The following is a 5,292-nucleotide window of genomic DNA, read 5'->3' on the forward strand; positions in this document are numbered from 1 at the left end:
AAAAAGAGCATCCCGTTCAACCCCACACAATTACTGAGCACCTAGAATGCTCTACATGGTTAAGTTAGGTTACAATAAACTAGATGCAGTCCCCATATTATTTAGCCTGGGAGACAATTAAACAGGGACACCAACAGTTAAATGAGTTCTATTTTCCAGGTAGAGAAGGTGGCAATGGGTATATCTGTGCATTCACTTATTTTTAATTATGTACTCAATACATTTACATTAAGCAGTCACTACATGCCATGTATTCAACCCTGAATACTCATTGGAAGGACTGATACTGAAGCTGAAGCTCCAATACTTTGGACATGTAATGTGAAGAGTCAACTCATTGGAAAAGACCCTGGTGCTGGGAAAGATTGAAGCCAGGAGAAGAGGGCGACAGAGGATGGCTAGTTGGATGGCATCACCAATTCAATGGACACGAACTTGGGCAAATACTGGGAGATGGTGGGGGGCAAAGAGTTCTGGCATGTTGCAGTCCGTGGGGTCACAAAGAGCTGGACACAATTTAGTGACTAAACAATAACAATGTGCCATGTACTGTGTGGCCATGCACTAGGGTCACAGAGATGAAAGGTATGTAATTCCTTCTCCCCAGAATCTAGGAAAGAAATACATATGTAATGGCCAACTGTCATGCAATGAGGTTATGTCTAAAGTGAAGAGAGGCACATATAAGAAGCAATGGAATCACAGAGAAAGAAGCTGAAAATCTAACTGGGGGTTGCAAGAAGCTTCCACTGACCATGCATATGAGAGGAGATTATCTAAACTTAACAGAGCTGCAAGGAGGGCAAGTTGGCGGTGGGGTGGGGAAAAACAAAGGAGATTGGAAAGGATGGGGAAAGAGGGAGAATTTGGACTCTCACCCTGAAAAGTAGAGTCATAACACCTTGTCTCCCCCTTATGAAATATCACATAGCCAGAACAAGCCATATAAACAGAGAACTACCCTAAACCATGGTAGGTGCCACCGTATTTATGAAGTGCTGGGCTAACACACCTTCTAACAATTCCTGTTGAGTGCATTAGCAAGCATCATGGTGCTGAAGACTGAGCAGGCCCTTGGAGCATGACCAAGTCTAGGAGGGGCAGAAAGGAGAAAGCCATCACTGCCAGATGGGAACATAGAAAAAAAATCTCTGAAGCATGAAAGAGCACGGTACCAGGGATTGGGAAGACTGGAAACAGGAGCTGATATTTGATTGAATAGAGGAACAAGACAGGAGGCAGGAAAGCAATTTGGATGGTGTTTCATGAATCCAGGGTAAAAAAGTAGAGAGAGGGCATGAAGAGAGGCAGTGATGATTAAGATGGATGGATTGTATATTTATGAGGAGGTTCAGCTGCAGAATATGTGGGACCTGGGAAACTTTGCATGTAAGGGATGCAAGACAGGAGTGGAAGATGCCTCAAAAGTTTCTAACATCACTAGCTGAGCAGCTGGAGAAGCAGTCACTGAGGTACAAGACCCAGAGAGGAATGGGGTTGGGGGTGTGGTTAGCAGAATCAGATCAGATCAGATCAGTCACTCAGTCATGTCCGACTCTTTGCGACCCCATGAATCGCAGCCTGCCAGGCCTCCCTGTCCATCACCAACTCCCAGAGTTCACCCAGACTCACGTCCATCGAGTCAGTGATGCCATCCAGCCATCTCATCCTCTGTTGTCCCCTTATCCTCTTGCCCCCAATCCCTCCCAGCATCAGAGTCCTTTCCAATGAGTCAACTCTTCGCATGAGGTGGCCAAAGTACTGGAGTTTCAGCTTTAGCATCATTCCTTCCAAAGAAATCCCAGGGCTGATCTCCTTCAGAATGGACTGGTTGCATCTCCTTGCAGTCCAAGGGACTCTCAAGAGTCTTCCCCAACACCACAGTTCAAAAGCATCAATTCTTCAGCACTCAGCCTTCTTCACAGTCCAACTCTCACATCCATACATGACCACAGGAAAAACCATAGCCTTGACTAGACGAACCTTTGTTGGCAAAGTAATGTCTCTGCTTTTTAATATGCTATCTAGGTTGGTCATAACTTTCCTTCCAAGGAGTGTCTTTTAATTTCATGGCTGCAGTCACCATCTGTAGTGATTTTGGAGCCCAGAAAAATAAAGTCTGACACTGTTTCCAGTGTTTCCCCATCTATTTCCCATGAAGTGATGGGACCGGATGTCATGATCTTCGTTTTCCGAATGTTGAGCTTTAAGCCTACTTTTTCACTCTCCACTTTCACTTTCGTCAAGAGGCTTTTTAGTTCCTCTTCACTTTAATGGTCCCCAAAGGTGTCCATGTCCTCCTCCCTAGAAACTATGAGTATGTTACTTTGTATGCAGTGAGGGTGGAGGAGAGGAGAAGGAGGAGAGGCAGAGAAAGAGATACAATGATAGAAGCATAAGGGAGAGACATTGATCAAGTTGAAGATGCTTTGCTGCTGGCATTCAAGATGCAGGAAGGGATCTTGAGTGAAGAAATACAGGTGACCAGTAGAAGCTACAAAAGACAATGAAAGAAATTCTCCCCCAGCACCTTCAGGAGGAAGGCAGGAAAGCTGAACCATTTTGGACTTTTTTCATTGCTTTAAGCCACTAAGCTGTGGTAATCTGGTACAGCATCAATAGAAAACTAATACAGGAAACAAACAGGAAAGTGAAGAATTCGATTTTATTGAATTCTTTACTTGTGGCGTGACTTCTTGGAATTCATAGCAAAGCTGGAATGAAAGGTCACGGTGATGTCAAGGGGGTGAAAGGGGTTATCACTAGGAGCAAGAACCAGAAAAAAAATGTGGTTTTAAAAAATATCAAATCTCCTTTAGTTTGTAAACCTAAGAGTTTTCAGTGATGTAAAGTATAAACAATGCATTTTTCACTTTCTGACAAATGTAAGGAGTAAGAACGATATATAAATATGAAATATCCTTCCTGTCATCATGGAAATGTGCCCAAACACCTAGGACAGTGATATCGTAACTGGATCCCTGTGATGTGTAAATCCATTGAAAATAATACTCTCAAGATGGCCACGCTGCTATTTGTAGGTCTAAATCTGATAGATTTGTTATGGATATTGAACAAGAAAGGAAACCATCAAATTCCTTTTAGTGACCTGAGGGGATTTCCCAGAGCCTTTCTAGTGTATTATATGACATTCATTTGTTATTGTTAAAATCCCCCAATATTTCATAACTCTTGTGAAATTCAAAGAGAATGTCACCATTTGCTTTTGTGGGTTTAAGATAGTTTCTATCTAGAACTCCATGTGTACATGGCATTGAGGATGAACTTTTGGATACTTAATAACATTCCAGTAAGCTTGCTCAGTGTTATCCAGTGTTCCTGGAAATTTGATTTTTTATGTATTAAACAACAATCCATTCTTCTGAATATCAAGACATGGAGTTGCTGTATGAAGCAACAGTTAGAACCAGACATTGAAACCCAGACTGGTTCCAAATCGGGAAAGGAGTACATCAAGGCTGCATATTGTCACCCTGCTTATCTAACGTGAATGCAGAGTACATCATGCGAAATACCATGCTGGATGAAGCACAAGCTGGCATCAACACTGCGGGGAGAAGCATCAATAACTTCTGATATGCAGATGACACCACCCTTATGGCAGAAAGTGAAGAACTAAAGAGCCTCTTGATGAAAGTGAAAGAGGAGAGTGAAAAACGTGGCTTAAAACTCAAAATTCAGAAAAGGAAGATCATGGCATCCGGTCCCATCACTTCATGGCAAATAGATGGGGAAACGATGCAAACAGTGACTGACTTTACTTTCTTGGGCTCTAAAATCACTGAGGACAGTGACTTCAGCCATGAAATTAAAAGACACTTGCTCCTTGGAAGAAAAGCTATCACCAATCAAGACAGCGTATTAAAAAGCAGAGATATTACTTGGCCGAAAAAGGTCTGTCCTGTCAAAGTTATGGTTTTTCCAGCACTCATGTATGGATGTGAGAGTTGCACTGTAAAGAGAGCTGAAGGCCAAAGAATTGAGGCTGATGGACTGTAGTCTTGGAAAAGGCGCTCGAGAGTCTCCAATGCAAGGAGACCCAACTAGTCCTTTCTAAAGGAAATCAGCAGTTCTGAATATTCATTGGAAGAACTGATGCTGACACTGAAATTCCAATACTTTGACCACCACATGAAAAAAACCGACTGACAGGAAAAGACCATGATGCTAAGAAGAACTAAAAATTGGAGAAGAAAGAAAACTACAGAAAAATCAGGTGGTTAGATAACACCAAGAATTTCGAAAGGCTGCAGGCCATGGAGTTAGAAAACAATGAGACACTGCTAAGAGAATCAACTGAACAGCCCAAACCCTAACACAATAGGCAAACACACAAAAAAACTGACAAGTATAACAAGCCCAGGAAAAAAAAAAAACAAAAAAACCTGCCCCAAAATTCTTATTTTGTAAGGTCTGTTTTTGGATACAACCATATTGGCTTTGTCTAATTGACAAAGCCTCCAAAAATTGTGAAAGGCACAAATCGTATGCCCTACCACCTAGCTGCCTACTAAGCCCAACGCAAAAGACCCACCTTGGGAATGAGCACTCTTAAAACAGTTAGGGTGAGCAGCATCAAGGGTAACTCTGGGTCAAGAATTTGCGGCAGATCTTTTCACTTAAGTGCGTGAGGGTTCATTCATCGAAATATTACATTTAAAAGAAATCTACGATGAATTAAAATAGTAAATTCAATCTATATTGTGCGCAGTGCATGCTGGTTATGCAAATGAATGCTGAGTCTCTGCCCCCGAGATACATGTCTTTCCCCGCCCCCACTCCCGGGAAGCCAACTTCCTGTCCCTTGTTCCCAGGCCCCTGACTCCATGTTTTCTCCTCCTCGACCCTGGGTCTGATTTCTTCTCAATAAGGATTTTGTTGACGGCTTAAGATAATGCTATATGGGTGCTGGATTTGACACAGAGAAGGTTCACTATAATGTCGAATGAAATAGAGTGCCGAACCTCCTCAGTCGTGCCCAGACTATTTGCGACCCGGTGGATTGTAGCTCATAGGCTCCTCTGTCCATGGGCTTACCCAGGCAAGAATACTGGAGTGGGTTGCCATCTCCTTCTCCAGGGGATCTACCTAGCACACTGATTATCTGTGCCATTTCACACACAGATAATCATCCTATGAGTCGCTCACCCAACAGGATGCTGTTCTGATGCGTGTGATAAAGACCTGTAAAGTACATCTCTGAAACAAGAGCCCAGTAATACCCTAAAGAAAAACCACAGAGGTGAATAAAGCTTCAATTTGAACTGAGGG

Source organism: Bos indicus x Bos taurus, unplaced genomic scaffold (genome assembly GCF_003369695.1).
Source record: "Bos indicus x Bos taurus breed Angus x Brahman F1 hybrid unplaced genomic scaffold, Bos_hybrid_MaternalHap_v2.0 tig00002498_arrow_arrow_obj, whole genome shotgun sequence".
Taxonomy (NCBI): domain Eukaryota; kingdom Metazoa; phylum Chordata; class Mammalia; order Artiodactyla; family Bovidae; genus Bos; species Bos indicus x Bos taurus.